Raw genomic sequence first — 21346 nt, 5'->3', positions numbered from 1 at the left:
GCATTTGTTAGCAGGATGTCTTAAAAACAAACGCAAGGATTTGAATTCATTTTAATCGAAAGAAATTCGTTCAAAGAAATTTTCAATAGATGCTATTACAAGGAACAGGTCATAAACTTCTGAAGGAGATCTACAGCAAATCTCGGATCCTGAAGATTGTTCTAGGCCCATGATACCCGGACTGGGATCCCAACAGTTAATCAGGGGTGTGCCACAAAAAAAAAACTGTTGTATTCTTTTAAAATCCTCAGTGTTTAATGTGTTTCCCAGCCCCCTATGCAAAAACCCAGTCCCTCTCTCCCTCTTGTTGACTCTGACCCAATCAGACGCAGAACAACATCGTGGGTGGGCGGTCTAATCTAAGGCCCTTTAGCACCAAATATGCTGCCTACCTTGTTCAAATATGGATAAATACCCACGGGAGTGAGAGGATACAGGACAACAGACAGAATCCTGACTGTTGAGACTATCTGATGCAGGGCTTTCAGTACCATGTCTGACAGAGGGAGTGTTCATGTTAGCACTGCTAGCCTAGCTGCTGGCGGAGCATCTGTGGGGGCAGAGGGGTCTGCAGCAGGAGGTTCAGTGTTTCAGGGTTACAGGTTTGGGAAACATTGTCCTCGGCCATTGGCAGGATACTTGCTCTAAACCTCATAGAGGAACTTTCTTTAAATTCAAGAAATCGTCTTGATGGATTTTTTTGAATCTGTGATTAAGTTGTCAGTTTTGGGGCTGTGAATAAAGATGCCCACCAGAGAGGAAGTAATCTCGCTGTTTTGTTACACACAAATGATGGTCAATATCTCCCAGATATCTGAGCCTAAATTTATTCCATTCTTTGAGATGATGTGTTTTAATTAGAGGGAAGTATTAAGTAGTATGAAGCTTCTGGAGGTGGTGTGGATCCAAAAGACCTATTTTTGGCAGTTTGAAAAACAAATTAAGAATGGGTTTTTATCATTTTTATGTTCATATTCTATATCCATGTAGCTTGGTGGATGTATGTGCTATCTGAGTGCTTTCTAGCTGATTCCACTCTTCACAGTTTTCCACAAATGCTTTCCTTTTAGAAGTTTCACACCTGCTTTTACTCATGACTTTATCATGAAGGAAACTTCTGTGCTATTGTCATTTGTATAATCGTCATCACAAAGCTCCTCTGCTATAAATGATATTTCTCATGCATTAAACATGCTGACAGATATTGAAACATATTCACAGAAAAATGTGCCCAAAGCATTTCTATTATGTAAACACAAAGAAACGCGTCAAGACATCAAACATCTACAGAGAGTGCTGTGTTGTAGCTCCGCTGCAGCTTTATGCAGAGCAAAAGCTGTACTGATGCCGCTTCAGAAGCTGTTCTCCACGGAAAACCTGCGCCGGATCTGCTGCGACAGATTGAGGTTAAAACTTTCCTTTACAATGCCAAAAAAAAAAGAAGAGAAAACCACAAACAATGAATGTGCAAAAGCAAAAAATAGAGAGTTTAAAGGGAGGGTGCTTTTTGAACATCCACAGAAGTGTGCTAATATTTAAATGCACCAGAGCTCCTGAAGGCATAATGGCTGTGACAGTAAGCAGATATTATGGCGGAACATTTTCAAGAAAGCTGCGTTGAGAATATAAATTATCACACATAAATCTCACTGTATACCAGCACACACAACAAGGGAGCTTGTATTCCAGGGCCAGATCATTGTCAGTGCCACAACAGCCGGAGGTATTGTTTTATTGTTGTGTTTTTATGGTCTCGTTACTGTTCTCCGTGTGGCTTCTCAAACTTAAAAAAACACCTTGCTGGAGTTAATGTGGAATTATACCCGACAGCATCAACACAGACTAGTGTGTGAAGCACTAATAACCATGGTGCTTCTGTCCAATTACAGAAGGGTTGGGTATGTGTGGCTTTTCTGTTCCACAACAGCAACATTGTAAGCTGTAATGTTGAAGGTACTCGATTTTAAGGAGGTTTAAAACATTTCATTAGCCCCCAAAAACCCCCTTTCCCCCCTAAAAGTTTAACAAAGATCACAACAATCAAAAGTTTCACTGTCTAATCTACAGGGAAATAATCCAGATAGTAAGATTATATGGAGTGAAGCCAGGACTCATTTATGGGATACACGAACGCACTTCTCAATCTCCTCTGATGTTTTAATTTTTAAGATTAAACATCTTTGTCGGTTTCTGACTGCGTGTGTCAAACACACCAATTTCCTCTCTGAGCCTGAGCTTCTGCCACTCTTACTCAATAATCTCTGCTTCTTCCTTTCTTCTATTTCTTCCTGTCTCAGATTAGATAACAGAATTTGCTTTGTGTTGACCATCTGTCCCCCTGAAGTCACATTTCAACTCTTTCATCAGCAGCTTCCTGCACCTTAACGAATGAAATTCAATCCCATAAGGCTTTTTTTTTGGGAGGGGGGGGGGGGGGGGCGGAATGTTTCTATATGTTTGGAAATAGGACATATTCTACTTTGAAATAATTGCACATGCATAAACTGCAATGCATCAAAGAAGTAAATAATGCATTCTCACAATTATTGTCAGCAATTTTAAAAAAGAGGTTCATTTTTCACCGATGGGAAAAAAATGAGGAAAGAATGATGATTTAAAAGGTGAAGCAAAAAAAAAAAGTCTCTTATTCATCTGAAATTTTTCTTCATTTTCTATCCACTTGCTTAGACAATCGTTATGAAAGGTAATTAGACACAAATATTCTGTGCCACAAAGTCTGTTTGAAAGAATAAGCCCAATGATATTAGGTAATATTTTAATTGTCCATAAAAATGAACACTAAATGAACCTCATTTATAAACATTGTATTGCCTTAAAGCAAAATACATTCCAGTGAGTCCAAGTGTGTCACTGGCTGGAATGATCCTTCATTTTATTCATGGCAGACGTGTGGACCCGTTACCTTTTAAGAGGATATTTAACTTAAAAGGTGTATTTTTCCCTTTAAATACTGAGTACTCATTCACAGCTGGAAATAGTGCAAAAAAAAAAAAAAACAAGATTGTTTTACTCTTTTCTGTCTTGAAACACTGTCCAGTAATACTTGGGAACTACTTAAGGTTTTAGAAATATTATATATATATACACACCTCTTTTTAAAGTTTAAGTACTCATCTGAATGAGGTTGGAGGGAAGTGTCGGGACATATTTTACCAGGAAGATAAAATAAAGTCTAACACCAGTCTGGTACTTCAAAAGCCAGAAACAGTAACTTTTTTGAGTGTGTTTTTTAAGGCTGGTACAACAGCCAGCGGTCCCACCTGTTGCCCAGTCAGATAATCGTTATGTCAATGAAGCAGGGAGACATTTCAAGAGAAGTCAGCAGATATTCAGATGAGCCATCAGTATATTTCAGTCAGCAGCCAGCCCAACCAGTTAGCAAGCAGACAGCCAGTGAGCCAATCAATAAAGCAGCCAGTGATTTCATTTATCCATCCATCACTATTACAGACTGTCTTCATCCCACTCAGTCTGTCCCCTCCCTGTCTATATCGCCCTCTGTCCACTCACTGCAATAGTTCCATATCTACCACAACATACAACTCGCATCATATATTATGATAAAACTATTTTATTGTGTTATCCAGCATCAATCCAAATCAAATCACCCAGCAGACAGATAAAGTCAGAAGCCCACATTTAATTCAATCTTTTACTATTTGAACTCAATTTTACATGAAGGTATAAAAAAAAGATGATCATGCTGGCATTGTGACTCAGTCCCGGCTCCTCAATAGATCACATGAGGTCGACAACATGCAACAAAATGCAGAAATCTTCATAGAAGAATGAATGTCTACCAGAAAACCAGCAACACCCAGAGAGACAGAAGGGGGTCAGTGTTCCAAATTTCCCTTTCAAAATGTAAAAGCTATTTGCATGAGCTATGCATAAAGAATGTAAAGAAGAAATGAGATCATTGATTGAGACTTGTTCTGTTTCTCAACGAGAGCTCACAGATGTTCTCAGGAACAGAACAGCTCTCTAGAACGTCCCACAGAGGCTCAACAGGGGGTGTGTCTGGTGAACAAGGAGAGCGCTGGAGAACAGGGATGATTTCAACATCCACAGTCTTGTAAAATGAGGCAGGGCAATGTCGAGCTGAAAGTGACAGGATGTCAATGGACAAAGGTGTTTGTTGTCTGATTAATACAATAAAATGAGGCTGTGTATTATTGGACAAGCAGATGCAAAGCAGACAGGGACCCAAACAGGATGTCTGACTTGATGAACTTAATGCAGAGTCTGGGTTCTAAGGTGATCTGGGGTCCAAGATGAGGGTCAGAATGTTCTGAGACAACACAACTTTCCAGACGTTCTGATGCTCTATGTTCTCAGGTGGTGAGATCAAAGATGACTACTATATACACAACACTGAGACAAGAGGAAAGAATGACTGAGATCAAAGACAGAACCCAGGGATTAAAGTCAGAGAGCAGTGTTGGGGAGATCTACCCACAGTCCCACTCCCAAACCAAAGGGGCTGCACTTCTACTTAAGCTGCAAATAAACATCCTCATCACACCCACCAGATTCACAATATACAGTACATTCAATGGGTAGTCAGTGGAGAGGGTTCTTGTTAGTAAAAGCTCTCCTTTTTATCGTTCTTCCTGTCTATACATCTCTCTCACTACTGCCTTGCCTAAGGCTACCGCAATCCAGCTCTGTAAATGTCAGGGAAGGCAAAGGCTATCTGTTTTGCAGTGGTGTAAATACTAGCTGCTGTTTATCAAAGGTCACACACACCCTGCAGGGGTCATGGATCGTAAACCTCACTGTTTTAACACCCATTTTATCCAGTCTCTTCCTGTATATCTATCTATCTATCTATCTGGGTTTGTACCTATGCAACTGACAACACTGATTAGCGGGATTATTAATTAACATCAAACTTGATTTGATGGATTTTTTTCATGTTGGAGGAAACAAATGTCCAGTTTTAATACTGAAGAAAGTTGCAAATTTGCTTCTCATTTGCAAATCAAACTCTTCTGCATTGTCTTTGAAATGGTCCAACTGCAACTCTTCTGCATTGTCTTTGAAATGGTCCAACTGCAACCCATATTGACGGTGTGCGTGCCTGCATGCCAGCCTCTAATAGCCAGCAATTGCTGGAACCCTGAGGGAGAAGCATGCGGACATCTTGGCTCTGAATGGCAGTGGCTGCGAGACTGCAGAAATCCAATAGGACCTCAAAAACTAAGAAGACTGTGTGTGCAGGGGTTTGTGTGTGTGTGCGCGCGCGTGTGTGTGTGCGTGTGCGTTGGTAATTCCCAGAGGTCTTGTGTGATCCAGTAAGTCCAGACAAGAGGTCATTGATCCTCCACCAATAAAGCTTCGGCCGTCAGGGTCACATAATATGGCATCGATTGTTGACAGAGAATCTGTTTTTTAGCCGGCAGCCAGCCTGCATTGACCACCAGTGTTTAGTCCTGTAGCTTATTCAGCAACCAGCTTTAAAAACAATTGTGACTGATAGCTATAGTTAAGGTGTAATAGTGCTCCGTTGCATTTGGATATTGGCCTGTGCAATCATTCGATGCTGAAAGCAAGAAATAATGACACATTGATTTACAGACTTTCATGCTTCATCAGTGTGGAAACTCTGCTTGCCACAGTCTGTTGTTTTACAGTGCCTACGAAATGCTAAATGCATATGTAAGTAAGATGATGTCATTTCTGTAGCAGTTTCTAGCCGGTGTTTGTGTAGTGTTGTTTCCATGCAAAGTGCTGCATCATTTTTTTGTGTTATAAATGTGTTTATTTCCATAAACTAACATACGGCTTTTTTTTAGAGATCATTGCAGGAAAAGAAAAGACAAACAGACTGTTGTGTCCTCTTGAGCAGTCACAGCTGTTTTCATTGCCGTGGTGGATGATGTGGAGAAAACCAGTTTCCAACATGTGGTATTTAACCAAAGTATCAAAGTTAATTTGGCACTGACAAATTTATATTACCCTCTAAACAAAATTTCATCAGGATTATTGTTGGCTGGACTCATAACTTCAACACTGGCCCATATGGTTAATTTCATGCCAGAGTAGACATCTTAATTTCAAATGATGGTCATCTGATTTTTGTAATGGCATTTGTCATCTTCATAGGTTCAGAACCGCACAGGTCCATTACGCTGCGGTTTAAAGCTCCTCCAGTTTCATCTCTGAAACCTCAGTGGCTCTATTCTGAGAAGTTTGATATCATAATTGCCCCACTGCCTGATAAACAATGCCGTCATTGCATTGTGTGTGTGTGTTATTGTATTCCTCATGTTTAGAGGACATACATCAAGCAAAACACATCCCCATATCACAAGTCATTATATTTTAGGACTTGATGTGAGGTTATGAAAAGGTTAAAGTTGCCCTCAGGCAAGTAGTAGTCAGGCAGGTCTGATGGTCACTGCAAAGGCTGATTGAAGTGAATGTATGAGTGAGCACTGCTGTGTCATGAGTCAGTGAACCCACTGGAGCGTTCGTTGTTGGGGGGCTCCCGCTGTGCCGGGTTTTGTCTTGAATTTCGAACAGTGGCAGCTGAATGAGAGCGGCTTGTTTGGGAGTTGGAGGAAATAAAGCAGATAGTTGGGAAAAGTATCGGAAGAAATTTGACGCTGTGAAGCTGAAGCTGCCTGTGGCGTCACAGCCTGAAGTTAGGAGGTGCTACAGCGTCACGGATTGAGCTGTATGAATAGTATCTACACCTCTGCCTATCGTGGTATGGTAGTTTATCAGAGACATGAATGTTTGGATTAAATCTTTACAACAGGGGTACATTAATGGCTAATTAGTTTATGGACGCTTAATAAGCATCACTTACACATAATCAATCATTTATTAATGCTGATTGTGACCCTCACTGTAAAGTAGGGAACAACACTAACCCCATGCCAACCCCCACAGTTAGCTGTGTCCCTTAACACCATTCATAAATTATTACAAAACACATAAATTAACAATTAACTAAGCCTTAATTGACCGTTTTAATATACCCTTCTTGTAAAGTGTTAGCAAATGTGTTCTTGTAATACCCTCTCAGGTGTGGTCCTTGAACTTAACAATACAGCCCTGTAAATGCCCTCATTTATGAAGGGTTCTTACTCATGTAGGATTTTTTTAAACCCTCAGTCCAGTCTTACAAGTAGGAACCAAAGCCTGGTGACTGTTCGTAAGGTCTTGCTCCTGACATAATTGCAAAGAATGTTGTTTCTTTTTTCCTGTGGATTTAAGAATTCTATTTAAGTCTAAATATCTCCTTCTGGATGTCTAAGGCATCTAAATTTTTACGTCTTCTGTGGATTTAGGAATAGAGAGAATGTGCCTCTCGTCCTTGCACCTTTTTGTACTCGCACAAAGAACTCATGCACTATAAACAGCTCAACGCTCACTCTCATGTTCAAAAACGCCATGTTCACGTATGTACCTACAGCCCACACACATGCGCTTTTCACACTTCCACAAGTCCTCTGCACAGCAGGTGTGACACTTAACTCCGAGTGTAATTTTCCAGCCAATTAGCATGTGCCACTGCATTGTTAATTTTCAAACCCCCTCAGAGTTTGACTGGTTGGAGGAATGAAGACAGTCGCAGAGCTTCTCTCCCCACTGGGAATCCACCTGCTCATTTCAACTGCAGGCTATATAGGAGAGAAGAATACTCAACTTTCTCCATCTGTCAGTTGCTCAGTTTTAATTCTCTGCTTTTCTGTTGTCCAAACAGAATGAATTTAGGAAATAATGATTATTCGAAGGCACATTTATGGCAGGACTGGTCAGGCTGAACTCAGTTTGAGCACACCAAAATACAGAGGAGGACATTTTTATATGGCTGATGTGAAGATGCATTTTTTTGGGAGGTGCCGTGTACACAGCTGCACCGTACCCGTTGGCTCTGTTAGCTTCGGTGCAGAAGAATAAATCAGCCTCAAGTCAGCGAGCCACCTGCAAACTGGAGGATATTCACTTTAATGAAGACCTCGGGCCGACAACTTAAGAGTCTTAAGAAGAAGGGGGTGTTTTCCTCCTGCATTAATATCAACATGGTTTAGTGTTAATATGCATGTCAGTGAGAAAACCTCTTGGCTGTGTTAAGGAATCGTTTTAATTTAAGGACTGAAGCATAGAAATAAAGTGATGAAGAGTTGAAGTGCGAGAGCAGATGGGGTGATAATTATGGAGATGCTCGTGAAACAGACCAAAAATGAAACAATTTCTCAGTTGGTTGCACGAACACACACACACACACACACACGTCTACACTTCTTACTTACACACTTTATATGGATAGACTTATTTTCATGTCCTGGAGACTTCACACGATCTATTGACTTATAACCTTAAGCAGTAAGAGACATGACTTTGGTCCTCATGCTGCCACACACACGCGTGCGTTTGTGTGTGTGTGTGTGTGTGTGTGTGTTTTGATAGAAACATAGACATGGTCACAGTAGAAACACTGATGCAGCTGTTAGCGCAACAACCTCTCCACTTGTGACTGGATGTAACCTCACTGACTCTTTGGGTGTTAACTTACCCACAAGAGGTTCACTCTTGGATCAGTTTGTGAGTGACTCAAGTCCAGGTGACCTTGTACTGTGTGGTACTTTCTGTGGAAGATCTACACAACAGGAAAAATAGCTGTATAATTCCCTCCTCCTGCATATTCTCGGTTATCAACAAAAACACACATTCCATAGGGTGAGGCTGGACAATGTGGTCCATCTGTGACATCAAGCGCAGCAGAGGTGATGTTTTTTGTAGGCCAAGCCAGCATCTCTAGGGTTTCTCTTGATCAAAATGGAATTGTAATGCTGGACTTTAAAGTTCTGTATCACAAAATAAGCTCTGTGACCAAGCAGAGTTTATGAAACTTACACTTTCTCTAGCGAAAGTTACTCTCAATAGGAACAGTGTTTGCTTCTGATGTTTGAAGCTTAAATTCAAGGATGTACTCAACTAATGCTATGTAAGGAATGAATTCCTCCATGGACACATGACTCAACTCAGGATAGCTTCACATGGCTTCAGTTTTTTGCATGAGGCTGTTAAATATCTGCAACAACGTCTCTAGGCTCCTTTAGCCACATGTTAGTTCCTGCCATTTTCAAGACACGTTGATACTTCAGCATTCACAAGTGCAACAGTTATTGATGTATTTCATGCTGTAGATTAAAATGTTAACTTGTTCTAAGGTGTAGTGGATTGCAAACATTCAGATATCTACCTGGAAAACTATTCAAAAATCCCGCTGACTTTGAGGTGAGGGAATTGGACGTTCACTGGTGCTAACAACTTATTTCTGGGTCTAAGGACTAAGTCCCACCACTCTGTTAAACCTCAGTTCTCCTGCCTCCTGTTTACACTCCCATTTTCTTCTTTTAATTTTCATAATTTTCTTGTTTGGTAATTATATGAATATAATTACTTATGTGAAAATGGGACTTTGTAATTAAGGCAAATGCTAAATCCTGCTTCAATCAGAGGAGTCCTTTTATTTCTACAGCACAAGCTCGCCGACAGTCTGAAACCAGAGAGTCACAACAGCTTTATTGTGTGGTTGAATAGATAATTCAAATGGACGATTACAGACAGTGAGGCAATGGAAAGTCCCATTGCTGCCATGTCGTCCTCATATAGACAGAGTGTGAGGTGGATCTGCCTTCGCGTGTACTGTATATGTTCTAAATCCTGACATCTCTAGCGTGAGTTTCCAAAACAGACAATGAAGAAGAACGACAGTAGGAGGTGTGTATGTGTGTTTGGATGGTAGCTGGAGAAGAGACGGGGCCAAGTCACGAGTTGTTTACCTTCCAGGCAAGGTCAGAAACTCTGAATTCTTGCTTTTATCTCTGCCTTATACAATAATACATACTCACACACACACTCATACATACACATACATGCATACATACATTCTTATATTACTTACTTACATATATATTACGTAATTACAGCATAGCTGCTTCCTACACAGGCTCACAGTGCCTCTATTCACTCCCTTTATGCTTGCATTCAAGATTTCAACGTATGATTTGAAGATATTGACATTGACATTGACATTAATCTCTAAATCAATATAAAATTAGTTTCAAAAATTATGATTTTTTAATAGTGATATATGTATTATTATCATTTAGACCTGTTTTTGTATTTCCTGTACCATTTTTGAACTGAAGTAGGGAAATGACAAGAATCTGAATTGGAATCGATAACTTTCAAACAATCGCTAACTCCAGCTTTATCTCAGCACTCGAGCAAAGAAACCTCAGACGCTTTGCTCATTCAAATATTTGAGATGTTCTGATTTTTTGGGCTGTTTCCCTTGTGCCTCCTACAGACACAGAAACATGTCTTTTGGCTAATGTCTGCCTACTTGACTACCGTCTGCATCATTTGCGGATAGCGGTGGCTAATGTGTGTTGGATGTCAAATGTTAGCGTTTAAACATTGCACGGTAAATGGCTGACAGACTCTGAAATAGTTCTTTTTTATACTATGATTTTTTTGAGATTGGGTATGTTTTTTGTGTGGTGGTGGGAAGACATACACAATTTCCAACATTCCAACTGTCTTTGTTGATTTTATGACTCACTTCTGACTTCAGTAGCGTGTTGTCATGGGTCCCACTGGATCCCAGTAGGTCCCAGTAACCAGCACTGTGAGTGGGAATGTGTGACCTCTTTACAGGTTGAGGGTGATTGACAGGCGTCTGGTGACATCAAGGAGGAAGGGAGAGCTTTGTCACAACATGCAGTCGTCACTGTCACATAATGATGATGTTAGTTATTCTGAGAATGAGGATGGCAAGGTGTGTGTGGGTGTGTTAGCAAGTTTGCTTCTTGTTGTCGGGGGAAAATGTCCAACACATGTAGATATATATATATATATATATATATATATATATATATTAACAATAAGCTGGTTATTGAAATTATTAAGGTTGCATGTGATTATGCTTTTTTTCAGCCTTTTCACATAAGTCATCAGGGTTCATTTGCATGTATAAGCCAAAATCCATCCAGCTTAAGTGTCCTTGAGCAAAGCACAGAGTTCCTCCTCAGCTCAGGACTAATTTCTCTGGATCACCTGTCATACACATAACTCTTACAAATCACTTTTTCCTTCTGACTCAATTTAACGCTGTAAATTTTTATTTTATTTATTTAATTATTTATTTTGCAGCAGTAGTGTGATGTTTGATGTGGGCCTGTCTAATCAATAAGACCAGAAAGACTATTCCTGATCAATACAAGAGCTAATCTATTAACCTGGGCTGCTGCAGAAATAAATGTCCTGTCAAGACTGACATTTGGTGAAGAGAATAGAGCCGCAGCCTCGGGCTGGAACTCACTTTTATTTTTATTGAACATCTTTGTTGAGGTTCATATGCTGAGCCTGCACTCTTAACAGACAGTGATCCATGAGAAGAAGGGCACACACACACACACACACACACACACACACACACACACACACACACACACACACACACAGGTGATACAAGTCAAATGGCAACAGTCAATCAATGTCTCATCACTGACCTCAGTGAACCCTGGAACCAAACCAGCACCCTGGAGAGGCAGTAACAAACCGTATTGAGGAATTCGCCTCAGTTATGATGAAGATCATAAATTTATGTTAAATAACAATCCATGACCAAGGAATGCACGTTCACGAAATCAGTCTTGATACAAAGATGCTTTTAGATAGAGTGGTTTAGTATTCTCCGGGGGAATTAAAGCCTTCAGCAGTGTCGGCTGCTCCAGTTATTGATCATTGAGACTCACCAAGATATATGGAATGAATTTTCCTTATCCATACTTTCATTGACTTCCTGGCCAAAATTTAAAGGGATTTTTAAATGAAATTTTAATGTTTCACCTACCACGTACTTGATGCAGCATTTGTTGAGTATAAAGAAAAAAGAACCTCTGTTGAATTTCACTGAGTATTAGATTTGATATTTCTTCAGTTTATGTGTAATTTGCATTCGGTTTTGAAAATTCCTTTAACATGAAAGCCTGCGAGAATAGTTATTTGGTATGCTTTTTAATATTCTTCTCAACCAGTTCGAATGTTTTGACACAAAACAAATGCATTGTATGTTCATACAGACAACAGCACCTTCCTGCTGCTGGTATCACTGACATCAAACTGAAAGCTCCTCCTAAATCTTCTCTATTCAATTATATTGTTTTAATTCCATCATGTTATTTTGCGAGCCATCCGTACAGAGGCCATCTGTTGCCTCGGGCAGTGTAACTCAATTGTGTCTCGAGGGAAGCAACAGTCGGAGCTGTGTGGGGTCAACTGTCTGTGTGTGAAGGCGGGGGGGGGGGGGGGGGGGGGCATCTTTCTGATTGTGTAATAGCTTTAACCCAAAGGACAGATGATGCCAAACAGAACACAAAATAATGGCCTGGAATTAGTTGAAGTGTGCTGAGTCTGTGTGGGGAGAATATCACCCCAAATATCCATCTTCTCTGGCATTCGTGAGTGTTTAAAGTTCATTGGATGTGGTTGTTAGGATGGTTTTTCTTCATTCTAGTGTTACATTTCATGGCTGAACTCATGGTTGGCATTTTACCCAGAGTTTAACATTTTTAAACTCTTGGCTCCAGGAAAATAAGACAGAACCTCGTCATGCTGTTGGTGTTTATGACAGCATACAAATGTGGAACTCTCACTGAAAACAATGGTTTAAAAAAACAAAACAAAACACGGCAGCTTCAGGAAGCCACACTTTGGTGTTCACAGGCCCAAAAGAAAGCAATATTTGTCCAAAAAAAAAGGCTTTTTTCCCCTCCCTCAATGTTTGTAAGATGTGTAAGAGAAAAGTACAGTGGGAAAGGGGAAGAAATAAGAGAAGAGAGGAAACCAAGCTGTCCCATAACATCCAGACGTCATTTCTCAGCCCTCACTCACCTCTAAAGCCAGAGGCAAAGTAGAGAATTTGATGATGATTATGTGACGACTGTAATCTGCATTACTGTTACCGCTGTGATTGCTCTCCATTTTATTCTTCCTCTGTGCTTCACGCCAGGTGGAAGGTGCTAATTTCACCCTATGGTTACCAGCACAGTGAACACTCACACCAGATCGGTGGTGCGTTTCTAGCCAGTAGCACAAGTTGGTCCCAGGCTCTATTTGCTGTAGTTCAATTGCAACACACTAACTCAGCAATCCTTAAGCAATGCTTCACCCCTAAAGTGCATTTTAAGTACTCATAATAAGGTGATCTTGCATAGACGTTTTTCCCCCTCCTGTGTTACGACTGTCTATATTCAGGAATTAGACACTAATCCCCTCAGTCTCAATCTCAAATCTCTAATCAAAGTGTGTGTGGATTACTGAGCATGTGCCTGGATATAGAAGACCTGGGTTATCCTGGACAATGCTCTTGAGAGGTTAACCAGACCTTTTTTGGTCAGTTTGCTGTTGTTTTGTTGCTTCAGCTGTTGTTAGCCATCACATTAGCTTCAAGGTAAGCATACGTAACTGGCTCTTTCTGCATTGTGGAGTCACAAAGAAATCATCCAGGAGGGGGGAAAAAGTATCTTATTGAATTTTAACACCGTAACTGTGAATACTTGAAAAGCAATATAGACTTTGTAGTTTAATAGTCTGTCTCAAACCCAACATCAGGGCCTCCATTTCAAGTACTTCCCCATCTTTACCACATCAGATGTCTTTGCCGTTTGGAGAACTGATCTCAGGTCACAACCTTTCTCAGCTTCACAGCTCAGATGGGCGACTACATTTGGCCTACTTGGCATTTCAAAAATCTGATGTCGGTCAATGTCTCCAGTAATGACCCATCTTTCTAGCTTTGCCGAACAGAACATCATTGTTGTGTTTCGTCTTTGTGTTTGTCCTGGCTTCAGCTCAATGAATAACCTCAGCGGGAGAAAGCAACTTCGTTCACTGGCGCTACATCTTTCATCTGCAACAGGAGATTTCCACTTGACATTGACAGACCTGCTGTCAGCCATGCTTATGTTGCTCTCAACATCACGCTTCCAGTTGAAGTGCTCAGCACAAACAGCTAAGGGAGTGATTACTTCAGACCCAGCAAATTACTAAATGTCTCTTCTCATCTTTCTCCATCTCCCACACAGTTTGGCTCCTCCCTCCACATCATCAACACATGTAAAGCTTGTGTTTTTTTTACATGGAGTGTTAATCACAGCCCGTCACATTGATTCACTTGTTGAGACATATTTTCAGTTAAGTTCTACCCCCTTTACTTGGCTCTTTTCTTCTGCCAGACTATATTTAATTCCAAAATGATTGACTGCTCTTAAGAAGATACAACATGTTTTAAGTGTGCAGTCGAGCTGTTTTTTTGCCACATCATATTTGTATTTTGAGCCATAAGCAGCAGAACACACCCACACAAGCACCAGTTGCTTATGCGTTTGATCGGTTGAACTCTTCATGACCCCCCAACCTTTCAGGTGGCTCCACCAGAGACCGTTTTAACATGCTAACCTCTGTTTCCATCAGTCACTGTCTCTGTCTCCTCTCACTCCAACATCACTCTTTCTCCCGTCCCTCCTTCTGTCCTTCGTGCAGCATTATCTCAGTTACCTAAATTATCCACGTCCCCAATCATAACACTTCAACTGGATGTTGGTGGTGGTTACACCAGAAGTGGTGGGGGACACAGAAAATGGGTCGGTCAGAAGATATTGCATTCATTATTGCTAAAACTAAGCTCAAGAACTGAGCTTGAGATGAATAATTGCTCTTTTTGTACGCTTTTTTTTTTTTTTTTTACTAACATGGATACAGGATTCAGTGAAGTAACACAGTACCATAAGTAGGTATGAAGTAAATTTTCCACAAAATACACAAACTTTTTTCATCTGACATCCATCAGCTGAAATCCTTCATGTCCAAATGCTTCTCCATGTTTACAGTCGTACTTATTCCTTCTTCTTTGGAGTTCTACAATACATCTGGATGTTCTGTGTCTGGTCCCCCTCTAGTGGAATACTCCAGTATCACACAGCGTTCTTTGGCCACAAGTATGTGAACAGGTAATGCTAACAACAAAGCAGCTTGTCCACATGAGCGCATGGTAAAATAAAGAGTAATTCCAGCCTTACATGGCTGAAGTTACTCTTCAAAAGAAAGCTGATTTCTTTATACCACAGAATCAGCTCACAGTGGACATATCTGAATCTGCTTTATCTCTTTGTCAATCTCATAGTCTGTACTTCTCTTTCCTCCCAGGACAGTACGATGGCTGGCATCCATTGATTGTGTGTGTGTGTGGGGGGCGGGGGGGGGGGGGTGTTTGTTAGAGAGAGGGAGAGAGAGGAGCTATGGTTCTGCAGCTGAAGAGATTAATTTCACCTCTGACAGCATTAAAAGAGCCGACAACATCCAGACAATATTTCTGTCCCACTCAGACGCTGACCTCACAAGTGCTCCACTGACTAACATTACACTCAAGTTACTGGAGCGAAATAGAGAGATGGACTGTTTGGAGCAAACCTTGTTTAAACAACAAAATTTAATTCCTTCACTTCTAGCTTGGTCTCTGGAGTTGCTGCATCAGAAAACACCCTTGTATCACTTTCATTTTATTTATAATCGGTAGCTTGCCTGGGATATCTTGGCTTCCAAAATCTGAGTCAGCGTTACGTCAGTGGATCATAAATTACTTAATAATATTAAAATAAACCTATTTCACACTCAAAACAAGTAGGGGTGCAAGCATATCATCAGGAAGTGAAAGGAAAAGTTTTACCCCCCACCATAGGTGAATGAAAGCGTGACCTTCCTACATCAGGAGAATTTTAAATAATATAAATGTCCTTGTCAATATCTTTGAGTATATTTCTGCATACATAAGGACAGACATGCTAATTCACTCAGTTATACAGTACCATAACTTTATTTCCATCGTTTACTCTTGAATCTTTTTACCGATTGGTTTATCAACATGACCCCAGCTGTCAATACAATGCTGCCTTGGTGAATGGAGAAAGAGAGACACACAGAGAGAGACAGAGAGACAGACATGTCTGTTCATCTTCCCAGAACCTGAGGTTGTCTTGCTGGAGGCTGTTTACATTCATCTATATCCTTATAAGGAGAGAGGTCATGAGGTCACCAGTGTAAATGTACTGACCATAATTGGGTGTAGTGGAACGGGATTTTAGTGTACAGTCTTCTAGAAGAGGACATCCATGCTATCTATACTGTATCATCCCTGAGTGAGTGCACGAGTGCTGCAGTGGCCCCCGAAGCAGTCAGTATAAATTAGGATACGAATGAGATTAGATATCATTCGAACTCACTGGATGGAAAAGTTTCAACGCTGAAATTTTCCTCTCAAACTTGCAAGAATGAATTTGTGCTTTTGTCCTATTCTGAGTTTCCTCAAATACAATTTGAAAAAAGCACGAACGCTAAACTCCCCAGCGAACACATTTAAGAGTTGTCAGCACTGGCTGGTTTCTATACGTCCTAATTAAACTTCTGGAAACCAGTGTGTTCGTCTGACAACAACAAAAGGTAAGACTCAGAATTGGGAGATCTTTTCAATCATGGGGGGAGGGGGGTAGTCTTTTTAGTTGCTCAGTACATTTCACATAATTCCTCCAAGAAAAAAAAAAACACAACGCGAACTTATTTACGCATGAAAAAGGATTTGTACGAGCCTTGCAGATGAGGAAGAGTTTTGTTAACAGTTTGCTTGTTTTTACTCAGTACTTATTTTTGGAAATATGTGTTGTAAATACATTTAGAATAGCTCTCTGTTAATTGCATTCGTAGGTAACAGAGGAGGAGTGAGGATATGTAATTTGATGCGTCTTTTTTCCTCTTTTCTGAACACTGCCATCCTAATTTGGCCATCTTTATTTTTCTGGGTTTTTTTTAATGTGGGAAATAAATTAATGTATCTTTTGATTCGTTCTTTAGACATCTAAATGTCCGCTACTTCCAAATCCCACATAGCGAGAGTAAAAAAGATAAAGACAGAGCATGAAGTGATGTGCTGAGGGTTGTCCAGAACTGCAGGAGACATTCTAGACAAGCTTCTTTCACCAGGCTGACATGTTCCCCTCCCGACCAATAAACTGAACTTCACCTGTGAAACATGTTTGATTCACCATGGATCCTTAACTTGATTGGAGATGATCAACGGGGCGGGAACATCTCTGGTCAGCCCTGCAGGCATTCACAGCTACTTTAGAGAAACCCTCCACAGCACCACGACTCTGATGCTCATGTTGTCGTGGCAACAATCCAACCCTTTCCTACTCTCATTTCCATCATAGTGCCCTACTGTATCACTAAATTATGTTACACATTAATGAAATGTTTTAGTTGAATTAGTTTAGTTTAATCACGATGGATTCACATTGATGAACAATTAAAAATAGAGGGAGATGTGAGATGAGAAAAAGAATCAGAGAGCCAAGGAAGAGAGAAACACATTTTTTCATAATTAGAACATAATATTAAGATTTACATATTCAGGTCAGTCCATATTAAAGTGTTTGCAAGTGTTGTGTTGAGATGTGCCAACAAAAGGGAATTTAAATGGAGAAAGAGGAGAAGGAGTAACAAAACGTTATAAAGAGAGGACGGAGGTGAATAGACGTCCTCAAGCTATTAAAAGTCATTTGAAAACTGGAGGGGAAACGAATGAGATTGAAAGTTTGTGTGTAGTGGCAGGAAGACAGGATGGATTTGCTGACTTGCTAAACCTAAAGAGCCAACAAGAGGAGGAAGAGGAGGTCAGTAAGGAGAAAGAGGGGGGAGCCACTGAATCTGTAGGTGTGAGAGGAAATGTCAACAGGAGGAAATAGAGAATGAAAAGTGGAGTTTTTCCCCCTCTCAGGAGTTTGAAAAGGAAAATGGCAGCTGAGAGAATGCCAGTCTGATTCACTGTCATTGCGGCACTCTGATGGCTGCTCTTGAATGTGGCGGAACTCAGGGATGTACAGCCAAGTCCCGCATCCGCAGCAGAGCCCTCGGTAGGTTCTTTTAGACATCGGCCGCTTTAAACAAGAAAAACTTTTCTACAACATCGTTTCAATCATTGTTAGTGAGCAATTAAGTTACTACCCTCAGTAAGGTTGAGGTTTTCAGTGCTGTCTCTTGTCCTGTCAGCAGGATGAGAACTTCTCGTGGAGGAAGTAATTACATTTGTGCTATTTCTTCAACACTGTGTGATAGGTCAGGGTTACTTTTCTCTTCAAGAGCCCCACATGCTCGAACAACACGTTTTGACTTGGAAGATAGCACAGTTTTAGGTTTGCAATTTCAAATTAAGAGGCATCTTAGAATAGTTAGAGGAAGATTTAGAAATTCTGCTGCACCTTTCAAAGACCCAAGGATGCTTGAGAAATCAACATTAATAAACCAGTTAATCACCAAATTCCATCATCAAAATGTGGCGATATTTTTGAAGATTTTTTTTTGGGCTGGTTGTTAATGAGTACTTTTCCAAAAAAAAAAAAAAAAAAAATTTACAAAATTTAAAAGGAACTCAGATCTTTCTGTTTCATGATGGATTTTCTCCAGGAATCAACAACAGCATGCGACCCATTGATTTGTTTCTCATTTAACACCATGTGGTAAATGTACTTGTTCTCGAGGTTTTTCTAAACAAACACCCTCGGAAGATATGGACATGGTTCTTGTCTTCGTCCGTATCAAAGTAATCTGTTAGATTGTAATCCCGGTTTTGCCAACTGACCTCTTCTACAGCCCGGATTCATTAACCTTTCCTTCCTCTCCCACACACATGCACGTCCACCTGCTTCACACGGCAACAAAGTGGCTGGAATTGAGTTTGGAATGAAACAGTGAGAGAGCACATCAAGTAAGAGAGGAAGGTTATCAAAGACACACACACACACACCATTTAACCACACACTCACACATCATACACACGTGAAAATAATCGAAGGGAAACTGAAGATTGCTTCCTGTTAAACGTCATTCCAGATACTACAGCGGAGAGGCAATGAGTAAATGGAGAGAAAGTAATCCATAGAAAGGAAGGATTTTTAATATACTAATGTACTCAGAGCAGGTGACGTCAGCATTTACAACATTTATTCACTTTCTAGCAGGCTTGAGTTGTAACAAATAGCCTGTAATAGCATGACAGTAAAAGTCAGTCCAGAATCTGTGCTAGCGCAAAAAAAAAAAAACTACAATAATTACGAATTCACGTTCAGAAGAGTTTAATATTCAATGAGTGTAGGATGTGCAGTGTCAACGTGGCGTGAAGAAAATTCCAGAGCTTAAACAGTTTCTGTTCGACTTGACACCAGAAACGGAGAACTAAACAGGGCAGAGCTGACTGAGAATTTTGGAGAAATATTCAAATCATCCCATTCAAAAATTGAATTGAACTTGTGACGTCGTGAGCAAGAGGGGAGGATACAGAGTGAGAGAATGAAGGCGGTTGAAGCAGGAATAAAAGAAAGTTTTCTCTGTGGAAAATTCAGTCCAGAATTTGAATGAAGCCAGTGTTTAGATAAATGCATTCACTGGCTGTCTCTGATGAAATCATCTGTCCTTCGTTTTCACACAGGTGTTGTGTTTTTATGGAGTGTTTTGAGCCCACACACGTACACACACACGCACACAGGAGGGTTGTTGAGGTGGAAGTGTTTCTGTCAGACGGGCCAAAACGATGAAACTTTAACTGGAGCTTTACTTTACTGAATGAAAGTCTGTGTCATCCGCGTCATCCTGGGAGAGATGGAGAGATGTTGGCGAGACGTGCCAGATAAAGCGGTGTTTTCCTGCTGGTGTTGGCAAGTGTCAGCACCACAGATGTTTGTTGAAACGGGAGTTTGGAGCATAAAATAGACTTGAAGGTTGGTTGAAGCTTTTCCTGCTGAAGATGAGACTGAGCTGTCCAAGCTCAACATCCCGTCATAGTTTGGCACGTCAGGGGTCATTCATTTATGGCTATTCTTTCCTGAAACGATTGAGACTTTTATTAAACCTTGAAAATGCCCAAAGACTGTCAACATTAGTTACATCCATGTTTTGACTGACAGCTTAAGTCTCATGAAGCCTGAAGAACAGAAGTTCTACAAGAAAATGTGTCTCGCTTCAGTCCACTCGGCCGTGTGATGTTCTCTAGATAAGTGGCCTGGAGCTGATGGAGCTCGCTCGCTCTCTCTCTCTCTCTCTCTCCCTCTCTCTCACTAACATACACTCCTTCACTCTCTTATGTAGTGGTTTGTCTCTTAATGTAAACACTATATTCAAAAATCACTTTGTTCTGCAGCCTGGCCATCTGTGACTCCTCGTCTTCTCCTCTGACCTCAACTGCTTTTCTTGCTGTAATTGCAATTAGAAACTGAAGAGTTTGTGTGTGTGTGTGTGTGTGTGTGTGTGTGTGTGTGTGTGTGTGTGTGTGTGTGTGTGTGTGTGTGCAAATTGCTGAGTTGAGCAGTTTTGTGACTGGAATAATTGAAAGCACCAATAATTAGCCGAGCATTGGACTTTTTCATAGTGACAAAAAACTAAATGAATAAGTAATGGAGTTGGAAACTAAGTAGGAAGACAGATGACAGAGTCCAGCACAAGTGTGTATGCAAACTTTAGCTATGGTATTCATTTAATAATGGCAGTTCCAGAACGAGTTGATTCGAACAAACTATCTTCCTAAACAGTCCTGATGTGTTTATGACTTGAAATCATCATTTGTGAAAAGAAAAGCAATGGAATGTTGTCTCCAACCAGATGTTGTTTATTTTAGCCTCATTTTAATTCAACTCACCACCATGTAGACTGCACAAGTCATGCCCATTCCATCGCTGGTCATAATCTCATCCACAATTTTTTCTTGGGTAAACCGATGCAACTGGCTGATGGCAGCTGGACGTTCCCTGGAATCGCCACTCTGAAATCATGTAATACTGATTATGTAGACCTGTGTGTGTGTGTGTGCGTGTGTGTGTGTGTGTGTGTGTGTGTGTGTGTGTGTGTGTGTGTGTGTGTGTGTGTGTGTGTGTGGCTACTCCTTGCTTTAATTTGTACCCGAGCACGAACGCTCACCCTGGTGGATGAACTCGCTCTCAGACTGCTCACTAGTTATCTGTGTGACTATAAATGCACCACTAAAGAGCCATGGTGACTGCATGATGCAACTAACTGTCTGAGCTCATTGTTCCGTTAGCAACTCGGCTGAAAAAAATAAATGTCAGCTCAAGTGTCAGTTGACCTTCTCGGTTGAAATTATGAAAGAAACTACAGGCCTAAAGGGAGGAGAGATCCCAGTCAGAGAAAATAAAAAGCTGCTTAAAAGTAGCATGATGCAGTCAAGCAAGTAGCCTTG

General features: G+C 40.7%; 1 protein-coding gene and 1 long non-coding RNA gene across 6 annotated transcripts in view; one reads left to right on the top strand and one right to left on the bottom strand.

Annotated features, from left to right (window-relative positions):
* Nucleotides 1–21346, top strand: part of slc8a1b (solute carrier family 8 member 1b) — a 152871-nt gene that overhangs the window by 84010 nt on the left and 47515 nt on the right. The gene's annotated exons all lie outside the window — the stretch shown is intronic.
* On the bottom strand, nucleotides 18986–21138 carry LOC147247232 (uncharacterized). Of its 2 annotated transcripts, none has more exons than XR_015109627.1 (3): nucleotides 21067–21138; nucleotides 20789–20911; nucleotides 18986–19978 (listed from the first exon to the last, which is right to left on the bottom strand). It is a non-coding gene; the product is annotated as an uncharacterized LOC147247232 (long non-coding RNA). The 2 variants fall into 2 exon arrangements; XR_015109626.1 differs by having other exon boundaries at nucleotides 21049–21084.

This window comes from Aulostomus chinensis, chromosome 16 (genome assembly GCF_037954235.1).
Source record: "Aulostomus chinensis isolate RoL2024-O1b breed Wild chromosome 16, RoL_Achi_v1.0, whole genome shotgun sequence".
Lineage (NCBI taxonomy): Eukaryota > Metazoa > Chordata > Actinopteri > Syngnathiformes > Aulostomidae > Aulostomus > Aulostomus chinensis.
Note: the sequence above shows the minus strand (reverse complement) of the source record. Positions and strands in the feature narration are given on the sequence as shown.